The 13,643-nt window shown below is 33.7% G+C and overlaps 1 protein-coding gene across 2 annotated transcripts in view; it reads left to right on the plus strand.

Annotated features, from left to right (window-relative positions):
• Nucleotides 1-13,643, plus strand: part of Kcnt2 (potassium sodium-activated channel subfamily T member 2) — a 365,450-nt gene that overhangs the window by 334,480 nt on the left and 17,327 nt on the right. The gene's annotated exons all lie outside the window — the stretch shown is intronic.

A 13,643-nucleotide genomic window follows, 5' to 3' on the forward strand; every position in this document is an offset into this window, starting at 1 on the left:
TATATTTTTGAAATATTTTTCTGGCAAAATCTTATGCAAAATCACTTCAACAATGAGGTTCATATAAATCATGTCTTTATTAATCAAGATAAACATATTTTTACAAAAATCAACAAACCAGGTATCAAAAATGAGTTATATTGGAAGCATAGGATTAATAGGATGACTTGTTTTGTTAAAAATTGTACCTTTTCATTTACATAAGTTTGTCAACATCAGGAAATTATTTAGCTTCTCTGAGGTGTTTTTGGTATTTTCATCATAGTTTCTGAATTCAAATTTTTCTTTACATGTTATCTCTGGTATTTCCCACAAAAATTGCAAATCAGAGAAAGTGGAAAAAAATGACTGACTAGAGAAACAGATCAGAAAGTATATATATGGTCCAAAATTAATGCTATTTAATTGTACATTAAGAAAAAACAACCACTTTTATAATAACTCAAGTAAGTGAACATATTCTGTCTGCTAAGTTTTCTGTAATAACATACTATAGACTCAAGGCCTTATTGAAAACCACAGAAACTTGGTTTTGGTATTAGGAATCTGTATTAGTCCTCTAGCAAGTTAGTTTCCTAGGGAAAAACGGCTTTGTTATCCTCAGCACTGTGTTTTCCCAAGGAGCATGGCATTCTGGGGCCTATGGAGTCCTCTGACCTACTTGTATTCTAGCCTTCCCCCCTCCAAACACCAGTCTATTGTGGGCTATAGTCACACACATAACTTTGGTAGAGCACATACGCATCCAGCTTATACAAATCATGTCCAATTTGTTCACAGTAATTACAAAGTGGATTTTCATATAAAATTTTGTTGTAATCTCACCTTTATGTTAGCTTTATGAATTTAAGTATAGTAACTGCTTCCCTTGGTCCAGTCATCCACATTCCTGTCAGTTATTTTGTATTAGTAAGTGCTTTGTTTTGTAAGATGAGTAGACAAAGTATAACTGACTATCTATATGGTCCTTATACATAGTCAAACAGTAGGAGTATAAAAGGAAACTGAGCTAAACCTGATACTTCCTGTTTTCCCATAATGAATTTATCATGTGATACATGTATTTTATTTAAATTTTTATATTTTTGTGCTAGAGAGATGGATTAGTGGTTAAGGAACTTACCTGCTTAGCCTCAGAATGCATGTTTGAATCTCTAGGTCACATACAGGCAGATGCAGTGATGCAAGAATGCAATGTCTCACATATGCACAAGGGGGCGCATGCATCTGGCCTTCGTTCTCAGTGGCTGAAAGCCCTGCTGCACCCATTTTCTCTCTCTCTCTCTGTCTCTCTCTGTCTCTCTCTCTCTCTCTCATTCTCTCTCTCTCTCTCTCTCTCTGCCTCTTTCTCTCCAAAAAAGTGTTTATATTTTTATATTTTGAATAATATATAAATATGAAAAACAAATGAAGTTAAAGTCAAACACTTTTCCAACAAAATATTTAAATAACTGCAAAATTAATTTATTCTGCATGTAACATACACTGAATAGTATTGTTACACATCAATCTTCTTTGTATGTATAATAATCATTTTCTAATACATGAAAGAATATAAGTTCATAATGGAAAAGATCTTCTCTTCTTGGTCACTGATTAAAAGAGTCAGTAAGTTTTTTTTTTTCTTTTTTCCTTTAGAGATTTCAGTTAACAAAATGAACTGTTTCCACTTCAATTATAGTTTTGCAAGTTGCAAAAGTAACATTAAAATGATCCCTCAACTTAATATACTGTTTGTAAACAACAAAACACACTCAGAAAAGAACATCAGTTATATCTTAACTCAGTAAGTGGTTCTAAAGAAATATCTCAGACTTTCCACTATTTTTCTTAAAATCAGATGGTTCACCCACAACACAAGGCCAAAAATAGTAACTTCCTCTTAAACTAAAGAAACATACCAGGTTTAGGGAGCTTCATTCAATAATTAGTTTTAGAGAGTTAGATATGACCTTGCTTAGGAGCTGATATTCCTTCTTTCATACCCACTGTTCACAAAGCTGCTTCTCAACCAACCAGAAGATTATTACTACCTTTAGGGGTATAGCATCATCCTCACAATAAAAAGGACACATATGAAATAAATATTAATCTGTATCTTATATATCATACATAGATTTACTTAGTCATGTCATATCCTGAATTTTGGTCCAAGCAACATTATATTGAACTTTCAAGATTATGGGTGATATTAAAGGTAGTGGAATATATTAAATAAGGTTCTCAATTATTCTGTATCCTGAGTGCAAGGTCAACAGAGAGTCAGACATGGTATGACTCATCTGAAATCTTAACACTCAAAATGTTGGGTAGCTATGAGCTTGAGGGAGACCCTATTTTAATTTTTTAAAAAGGAAATGTGGAATGGCCAATGAAGAAAAACAGAAACTTAGATAAACTGAAGCCAAATATAGAGCCACAAAGAGGGAAAATGAAACACACCCATGTGCAAAAGGCAGCACATAGACAGGTCTTTTGAGACTAAAGACAAGACTATGGCAAATGCTACTATTTTTCAGAATAAGCCTAAATATTTTCACTAGTTGAGTTGTGCATTTGTAACCAGTCAGACAACTCAGACTGGCATACAGCAGCTATATTAGACCCATTTGTCGATTGTTTCTACAGCTTATAGTTTTAAGTGCTAAATTCGACTATATTCTATTATGAATTCTTATCAAGTTTCAGCATTTAATATGAGGATGAGGTGATGATAAACCCACATGAAAATGAGGCTTGTTTCCATGCATTTGAAAGATGGAGGCAGATTTTTTTTTTGTTTGCTACACCATTCTGTAGCTTGTCTGCAGTAGTTTAGCATGTTCTTTATACAGAAAAAAAATGCAATGCAAGTATTTAAAATTATATCACTGCTCCAGCTTAAGCTGGGGTTTGTGGATTGAAGTTAGCAGGCATACTTATAAGAGCAAATCATAATAAATAATCATTAGCAAAATCTACACAACTCATAGAATTCTTGGGAAATGATTTCATCTTTTTTTTTTTTTCCTGGTGGCCTATAGATTTGTAACTGTAAATGGTGATCACAGAATTAAAGTGAGGGCATGTATAGTTACTGTGGAAAGCACGGTGCAGGGTGATGTGTCCCAGTCATGTGTTAGTATGCCCAAAGTACTCTACCACTTTCTGTGTCTAGAAGATATTTACCAACAATAGGATTTTACTGCTTCAAAACCAAGTCCAGGAAGGATCAATTCTCATAGTGCATCGGTAGGACAAAAGCCATATTTTACTCCACAATATTCACACACAATTCTAAAATTCCAAAAGACACCTATAATTATTTAGTGGCAATACTTCATTTAAAATGTCCATGTAGGGGCTGGAGAGATGGCTTAGCGGTTAAGGCGCTTGCCTGCAAAGCCAGAGGACCTAGGTTCTATTCCCCAGGACCCACATAAGCCAGATGCACAAGGTGGTGCACGTGTCTGGAGCTCATTTGTAGCAGCTAGAGGCCCTCGCCATCCATTCTCTCTCTAACTGACTCTCTGTCTCTCTCAAATAAATAAATAAAAACAAAATATTTAAAAAAAAAATGTCCATGTATTTCTATATACTTACTCTACTGAAGAAAATATTTATTCTTTTCATTACAAGAATATTAATGTTTCATTAAATACTACAAAAATTTTAATGTTTTATGATAAAATGAATTTCAACTAACATATTAAATTCTGTATAAAATATAATATGGCATAATAATTCTACAATCTGAGTAATTCTGCATTAATCAATGTATTTACCTCTGTAGAGTTTTGTTTTGAGAGAAAAAAAGTTGCATCCTTATTTACCTGCAGTCTTTCAATACACTGAAAACCTCATTTATTTGAAATATACTATCACCAGCAAAAATTTTACTAGAAAATAAAAAGAATTCTAAAATGATTTGGTAGTTTACACAATTTGTGCAATCCATTGTTATGATTAGTGATTATCTTTGTAACTAGTATATGCTAAAGCTTTCAAAATTGTGCATGATGGGCAGGAGAGATGGCTTAGCAGTTAAGTGCTTGCCTATGAAGCCTAAGGACCCCAGTTTGAGGCTGAATTCCCCAGGTCCCACGTTAGCCAGATGCACAAGGGAGCACATGCATCTAGAGTTCGTTTGCAGTGGCTGGAAGCCCTGGCGCGCCCATTCTCTCTCTCTCCCTCTATCTGTCTTTCTCTCTGTGTCTGATGCTCTCAAATAAATAAATAAAAAATGAACAAAAAATATTTTTAAAAATTGTGCATGATATTAAATAATATCAGCACATGTGCTAGTCATACCTCTCAGAATGGAAAAGAGCATATAAATGTATTATTAATCATTTACCTTTACAAAATATATCTCTAAAATGTTTTAGCACTTTCATAGCCAATGTAAAAACTCATATTATTTCAACTAAATTATTGTATATGTAAAAATAACTATTATGACTCAAAATTAAATTAAAATAGTAGCACACATGATAATAATTACTGAATCTAAATAATTATGCCACATATTATTATTAATTTAATAGCTTAATCACTTACTATCTGTTATTTTAGTGGTTCCTATTGGCATCACTTTTTCTATGCTACTGAGAGAATTAAAAAAATTATCTTAAAATAATAAATATTTAGTAAACATTAAAAAATCATAGCATTTACTTGATTCAACTTTGATCAAAACCCCTATGATAAGTAAACACAGTATTAGATTATCTGTCATGTGGATGTGTTACATATTGTCTTTGTTGCTGACTATTCCTTGCATGTATTGTTTTGTCACTGTTTAAACTGTATTTTGTATGTTTCTTTTTCTCTCTTATTGTGTCAGTCTCGAGAAATTGCATCACAAGTAAGTACCTTCGGTCTCCCTTTCCTCAAATACACTAATAAATGAGCTCAAAAGTATTAAAAACATAATATTAATGATGGAATACACTGTTTAAACTTAAAAGTAAAATATGTCATACATATTGAAAGGTTCATATATGCCTTCCTTTAATATTAGTGTATTTGTATTTTACCAAAAGAATTGCAAATTTATGTTACCATTTGTGTTCAGGTCATGTTTATATATGGATCCATTTTGGACTGTTCATATTTTCTTTTATTGGCAACTTCCATGTTTGTAAACAATATCCCATGGTAATTCTTTCCCTCTCCCCCCACCTTTTCCTCTTTGAAAGTCCACTCTCCATCATGTCCCCTCCCCCTCTCAATCAATCTCTCTTTTATTTTGATGTCATCATTTTTTCCTCCTATTATGCTGTTCTTATGTAGGTAGTGCAGGCACCGTGAGGTCTTGAATATCCAGGCCATTTTGTTTCTGGAGGAGCACGTTGTAAGGAGTCCTACCTTTCCTTTGGCCCTTACATTCTTTCTTCCACCTCTTCCACAATGGACCCTGAGCACTCCCCTGTCTCTTCTTCTCAGCACAATGGTGCATTCTGAGTTATCCCTAGATCACTGGCATTTGAAAAGAGAAGCTTCTCTAACCAAAAGTGAGAGTAGCATTAGTATATGGGTATGAACATGAAGAGAAGTGCTTACTGGGCCGTTTGGTGAGCATAATACATACATTTAGCCAGACAGCAGCAGACCTTACAACCCTACGGCTCATGACTACCCCTGTTGTAGGTTTTCAGTATCACCCATGGAGCAGGCCTCCAGTCAAATTAGAGGGTGGTTGGTTTCTCCCATAACAGACATGTCACTATTGCAACTGTTGGCATATTTGGCCTATCTGGCCAAATATAAGGCTTGCAGTGTCCACTGTTGGGTATCTTCACTGGTAATTCTTTCTCTCCTATTGAGCTGTATGCAGCATAGCTTTTACCAGCTTTCTGTCAGCTGGTTTACATGGAGGAGGTTTTCAGCTCAGCTCCAGCAGGATTTATCAGTGGCCTTGCAGCCCAAGTATGTGGAATCTTCAGCAGTAGGGTCTTGCCATCTATTCCTGGTGGGAAACCAAGGGCCTTGGCAATAGCCTGTAATGTTTTTGGGGCATCAGGGACCTCCTTGGCCAACAACTCCCAGGAAGGTATCCCATCCCTGGCACTAAAAATTTTCTAGTTAACACTCTATGGCTCCTGTCTGTTCCATTGTCCAAAAAGTAGGTTTTCATATGACGTATTTATATCCTCTTAGATTTTTATTAGCCTTCCCTCCACCTTTCCTTTACTCACACTCTTCCCTTGATGTCGCTTAGGTCTTTTAATCCCCATTAATTTGTTCATCTACTTACATATATACAATACCATCCTATTAAGTGCCCCCTCCCTCCCTTTCTATTCCCTTTATATCTCCTTTCTAGCTTACTGGCCTCTGCTACTGAGTTTTCTTCCTACTCATACGGAAGTCTAATCACTTGTAGCTAGGAGCTACATATAAGAGAATAGGTTACCTCACTTAGTATAATCCTTTCCAGATCCATCCATTTCCCTGCATAACTATACTTTTCTTTACTGCTGAGTAGAATATTGTGTAAATGTGCCACATCTTCATTATCCACTCATCAGTTGAGGGACATCTAGGCTGGTTTCATTTCCTAGCTAGTGTGAATAGAGTGGCAATAAACATGATTGCACAAGTATCCTCAAGGTAGTGATAAAAGTTCTTAGGATATATGCCTAGGAGTGGTATATCTGGGTAATATGGTAGATCTACTTTTAGCTGTCTCAGGAGCCTCCACACTGATTTCCACAATAGCTGGACCAGATTGCATTCCCAGCAATAGTGTAGAAGGGTTCCTCTTTTTCCACATCTTCACCAGCATTTATGGTCATTTGTTCTTCAACATATTGGTCTTGGCAAAGACTTTCTGAATATAACCCCAATTACTCAGGCAATAAAACCACAGATTAATCCCTGAGACCTCATGAAATTACAGTGCTTTTGTATAGCAAAAGACACTGTGACTAGAACAAAGAGGCAACCTACAGAACAGGAGAAAATCTTTGCCAGCTACACATCTGATAGAGGATTAACATCTGGGATATACAAAGAACTCAAAAAATTAAATAACAAGAAATCAAACAACCCTATTAAAATGGGTTATGTAGCTAAATAGAGAGTTCTGAAAAGAAGAAATATATATTTCATATAAACATCTGAAAAAATGTTCTACATCCCTAGTCATCAGGGACATGCAGATTAAAACTATGTTGAAATTCCATCTTACTCCTGTCAGATTGGCTATCATCATGAAAACAAATGTTCTTCATATTTTCAATGTGTCACATACATAAATTCACACTAGCTTTCATATACACTGAGAATCTGATTAATATAAAATAAGTAACAATCTAAAATTGCCATTATATCGTGTCATTTTTTATGTTCATTATCTGTAGAGACAGAATTTTGATGTATAACTAACATGTCCAATGTTCACAGCTAACATGTTAAATTTAAGGTGAAAATTTATGCTTTTGGAAAAATATTAAAATTTAATAATATACCAATTATTCTTCCTTATATTTTGTATTGTAAAGATTAAGTCCTATTTTTGTTATACATTACTATTTTATACTTCTATTTACCTAAAACTCTTGCTAAGTATAATTAGAATGCTGTATATTAGAGCCCCAGAATTCATTCATTTTATAATATGTAAATTTATACATTTGACTAAAATCTCCCAGTTTCCTGATTTCTTACTCCTTGCTAACACTTCTATTTTTTTTTTTTTAATGAAGTCCAACCGTTTTTTCAGAGAAGTAAAGAAACATGGGAGAACAGATGCACATTCTGCTAAGTGAAATTACCCAGAGGCAGAAAAACTATATTACTGTGCTACAAAAAAAAAAAAAACAATTGATATTTGTTCATTTCATTTCACTTCCTAGGACACCCATACCATCTTTTTCAGCCTCTACTTTGAGGGCACAAATGAATGCTTTGAAAATAAGCAAGAGACGTATGTTTGAACCTTACTTGCTTACAGAAACTTCACTTCTGTGCATGCATTTCTTAAGAACACTCATTGCTTCTTGTTTCAGTAGTCTGTGTTACATAGTTAGATGACAAGTTAGTGATTTGAGGTTAAAGGCATGAAATACTTACTTGAAGAACAATCTCATAACCATCATGTAATGAGTCTACCTTATCTATCTCATTATCTACTAGAATCACAAGTATTCACTATGTTGCACTAGTCTTCTGGTGCATTCATGGGAGCGATTGGAACACATTAGCAGGCAAGAAATGTTTTTCAGAAAGCTCTTGTAAAGACTCAGACACGTGCTTAGATTTTATTACCTCTTTGTGTATGTAACAAGCTAAAATGCTCTTTCTTTCACCATCATTTACTATACTTCTGGATTATTTATATTGGCAAAAGGCCCTGGCACGTCCATACTTTCCTTCCTTGCTTCTTTCCTTCTTTTTTTCTTCCTTCCTTCCTTCCTCTCTCTCTCTCCTCTGTACTTGCAGATAAATAAAGAAAATATGTTTTAAAATAGTATTTACAAACACACACAAATGTGTAATGTATATAAACACACATTTTGAGAAGACAGATATGGATATAGATGTAGTGATTGCTAAACATAAAGTGAATTTTTTAGTGTGGAGAAATAAATTTTGTGTTTTAAAAAGTATTTTTTCCAGGTGTGGTGGTGCATTTCATTAATCCCATTGCTTGAGAGGCAATGGTAGGAGGATTGCTGTGAGTTTGAGTCCAGCCTGATACTAAATAGTAAATTCCTGGCCTGCTTGGGCTAAAGTAAGACCTTACCTCAGACTCTGAGAACTCCCCATCCACTGATATACACTTCTTCAGGCTGGGCAGCACTTTAACCATTGCACTATATCTCCAGCCCTTAAGTTGGTATTTATTTCATTTTGGGGAGAAAGAGAGAAAAATAGGCAGATAGAGACAGAGAAAAATGGTCACTCCAGGTCCTACAGCCACTGAAAAAAACTCCAGATGCATACATCACTATATCCATCTGGCTTATGTGATATTAGGGAATCAAATCTAGATCCTTTGGCTTCATAGGCAAGCATGTTAACCTCTAAGCCATCTTTCCTAAACTAGGTTTTAAATGAATATATTTCTCTATATTCTCTCTCTTCCTCTCTTGCTCTAAACCCCTGAATACACACACTCACACACACACACGTACACATTTTTTCTTGTTATTTTTTACTTGTTTGATCGTTTTGAAAAAGCACCTGAAATAGAACACCCAAGCTGATATCAAAATCCCTATTGCGTAGATTAGCCTTGAAATCATGATCTTTCTGCTATAGCCTTGCAAGTGTTGGAATTTATAGGTGTTTGCTACACCTCCTGGCTTTGACTTTTAAATTTACAAAATTGAAAGAGTATGCTAATTGAAGTTGTGTCTACCATATATAAACATACAGAATTTTAGATGGAACTCAAACATATATAAAAAACCATATAGCTGCCTTACTTCCCTTTTCATATGCAAATGAGGCCACGAATATAAAGTAATTGTATCATTCCAGCATGTTTTTAGCTTTTGTAAGCTATTATTTGGTTGTGCATTTCCTTACTGACTATAAAAATTTAGAACTGTGAGTTTCACTATTTGATGTTCAGAAACCTTGGGGTGTTCTATTGTCATAAATATCAAGGTATTCTTGTCATTATATCACAAGAACATCAATAGATATGGAGAAGGTGTACTAATGTGGTTTATGATACAACGTAGTTATCTGATTCTAAATGAAATATTTTTAGACTATGATTGTTTGTTTTTAAATAACTGCAGTAATTCTGAAAAATACATTGAAGTTGCATATAAATACAATATAAATAGGTATTTTCTAGAATGGCTTCTGTAATTGATTCCATAAACATATAAAATTTAGTGTTTGAAAATTGACTAAAAACATCTTTCTTAAAATAAAAAAAAAAAAAACTTTCCTACTGCACGCAGAATACTAGCCATGGTGCATATAGATTTAAATTTCAATATCTGTAAATTATTTTTTGCCAGGTGTGGTGACTCACACCTTTAATCCCAGCACTCTAGAGGCAGAGGTAGGTGGATCACCATGAGTTCAAGGCCACCCTGAGAATACAGAGTGAATTCTAGATCACCCTGGACTAGAGCGAGACCCTACCTCAATCCCCACCCCCCAAAAAATTATTTATATAACTTAACCTTTCTTACATGGAAAATGGTGGACAGTATTTTATAAATTGAAAACCTAACACATTTTCCAATGATTTTAATTTCTTTGTTTACTTCTTTACCAACAGTTTTAATTTTTATTTATTTATTTATTTATTTATTTATTTATTTATTTATTTATTTATTTATTTATTTATTTGAGAGCGACAGACACAGAGAGAAAGACAGATAGAGGGAGAGAGAGAGAATGGGCTCGCCAGGGCTTCCAGCCTCTGCAAAGGAACTCCAGACGCGTGCGCCCCCTTGTGCATCTGGTTAATGTGGGACCTGGAGAACCGAGCCTAGAACCGGGTCCTTAGGCTTCACAGGCAAGCGCTTAACCGCTAAGCCATCTCTCCAGCTCTTTACCAACAGTTTTGAGTGGCTTCAATCATAAATCATGAAGCACTATTTAAAAATATTATAAATGCCATAAAGCTATTCTTATGGGAGTCATATGGAATTAAAAGGCCATTTCTAAATTACCAGCCTATAAAATAGATTTATTTCCGGCTGGAGAGATGGCTTAGCAGTTAAGCCCTTGCTTGTGAAGGACCCCGGTTCAAGGCTCGATTCCCCAGGACTCATGGTAGCCAGATGCACAAGGGTGCGCACACGTCTGGAGTCTTTTGCAGTGGCTGGAGGCCCTAGTGTGCCCATTCTCTTTCTGTCTCTATCTGCCTCTTTATCTCTCTGTCACTTTCAAATAAATAAATAAAAATAATTTTAAAAAATTGATTTATTTCAAAACACCACTTTGTTTTATAGACTGTTTGAATAACCTATAACATAAAGAATTCCCTGATGAAACATACAGAGGAAATGAAATTGTTTCAATGTGTGTATATGGATGCATAGGAAGTCTTATTGATACAAGTTATAAATCTGGCACTTCACTTCTTTAAATAATAGAGCAATCAATGAATTATTTTAGACAAATATTTTAATTGTAAAGAGATATTTTAGACCCTTTTCAACCAAAACAAGTTTGATGAAAACTCAGATTATAATATCTCACTAATACTTCAGTTATTGAACAAATTGCTATCATAACTATGTGAATTTTTGTTTTCTTAATTGCTCTCTCTCCCTCTCTGTCTGTCTCTCTGTGTGTGTGTGTGTATATATATATTTATATACACTATTATATTATACACTATTATATACATTACTATTTTTATACTATAATTATTACTATAATTACTATTATATAAATTACTTCCATATACATATTCCTAAAGGTCATTTTAGAGAGAATATATTTCATTAATAATAAATATTGAATTTTCTAATTAAAGATTATATTGTGCTTTGAAGAATAAAAATAGTCAAACTAGAATCCCTGAATAATTCATACAAATAGTATACAATAGGGCTAGTGAGATGGCTTGGTGGATAAAGTACTTGATTTTTAAACCTGAGTACTTTACCTTAGATCCCCAGAACCCATATACAAAGTTCAATGCTTTAGAAGGCATCTATAATTCCACCATGACTATGGTAAGAAAGGAGGCACAGACAAAAGAATCTTTTGATAGCTTGTGTGTCAGCTAGCCTGGAGAACACAGATGTAAACAAAAAGACCTCCCTTATGCAAGCTGACCATCAGGACTGACCTCTGACTTCCACGACCCCCAACCCATGCAACATACAAAAAGCAGTATAAAATAATTTATAGAAAACATGTATTAAAAAAATCTACTTTTACTTTAAATATATTCTTGTATTTTCCAGATTGACTACATTTTAAGCAAGGAAATAAAATTATTCTCTCTCTTTTTAATATTTATTTTTCATTTATAGATTTCCCTCATTGTTACTTCTTTTTTTTTTTTGCTCATTTTACTATGTTTTCATGCAATATCAGAAGCCACAATGTCACCTAATGTTTATTGATCATTTTCTAAGTCAATCACCATATTATATGTGTTTCATGCATTGTCTCTGATTAGTTGAGAAAGAACTGGTATGTAAAACATTATATTTAATAATGCAATTACTTTTATTTCCAAATAGGAAAATTGTAATAGTCGAAGAGAGTTTAAGATTACATAACTAAGAATGCACAGTTGTGTAAATGGTGGAACTGGAATGTCAACCACACTCAGTGTGATCATAGAAAGCTTCCTTTTAAATACTAATAATGTTCTGATTGGCAGTTCAAGCAACTACCTACAGTAAATTTACCATTGTATTTCCCATGTGACACTGTATATGGTACTTGGTGATGCCACACACTCACAGTTTAACATATAATAGAACTATAAGCATTGCATACAATGACAACAGGAAATTAAATTTATAAACACGCCTTCTACTAACACATTCAATACTCACATAGTGTAATGCTTATTATGAATATTGTTGATATTGCAAGTAATCATGATCATGTCTACATACTAACATAATTATCATATGTGGAAGTTAGAGTTGACACTTGTTCTTTATATAATCATGTTATACAGATCTTTATAAGACTTCTTCATGTTAGAAAATGAATGTTAATATTCTCATTTTATAAAAAAAAAAGATTAGGTGTTTTATTTTATATAGAGAGCTAGGAAATCAGGTGTTTTATTTTATATAGAGAGCTAGGAAATATCCAAAATTGTGTAGAAATGTGTTTCTTCATATAAAAAGCTTAGCTCATCATTCTGTGATGCTGAAATTAGGAAGAAAAAATATTAAGAAACCCAAATAACAAGGAAAAGTCTGTAAATTTTGATTTGGATTTCTTAAAACATATCCACACTTTTTTCATTTCTTTTGCTTCTAGTTGATAGGAACTGTCCTCTAATTTTAAAAGATCTCATGGGTGAACCTAGTGATATTTCATTATTTGGGGATTTCAAAATAGTGTTAAAGTCCATATTTAATGCTGCTTAGCTAATGTGTGCATCAAATTTAGTTTACATTTTAAGGGCATGCTGTGTGCAATGTCTGACATAGGACCTAGGAGAATCATACACAAATCAGAGCTCTCACTTCTCTATAAATATTTATAAGATGATGACTCCAAGATTGAATTTTTAGTGATATTACTTAAATATACCATGTTGAGTGAGTGGTCTGGAAAGATCACAACATTTAACATTGGGAAATCAAATTATTAATGACTAGGAATACTGGCAGAAAGAGCATTTCAAATAAACTTTAGGTTATGACTTAAATATCCAAATACATGTCTGTCGAGACCAAGTTAATGCATTTTCATTCCTGCTACAAGTACATATAAATTTCCAAACAATGATTGATATTTTTTATCGATGATTGCTGTTACTCAAGACCTTGCCTTCTACTGTCACAGATTTCCAACATAATAACAACTAAGGCTTGTAAGAGTATCCATTGTTGCAAAATCATAGCATTTACATTTTTAACGCTTTTAAGTTAAGTTCTAAATTATTTTACTGCAGTATTCATCAGGAAGATTTGAAGTACAAAAGAATTGTTTTAGATATCACTAATACAGTGCTTTTTTGGTTTGTTTTGTTTTGTTTA

Source organism: Jaculus jaculus, chromosome 1 (genome assembly GCF_020740685.1).
Source record: "Jaculus jaculus isolate mJacJac1 chromosome 1, mJacJac1.mat.Y.cur, whole genome shotgun sequence".
Taxonomy (NCBI): Eukaryota; Metazoa; Chordata; class Mammalia; order Rodentia; family Dipodidae; genus Jaculus; species Jaculus jaculus.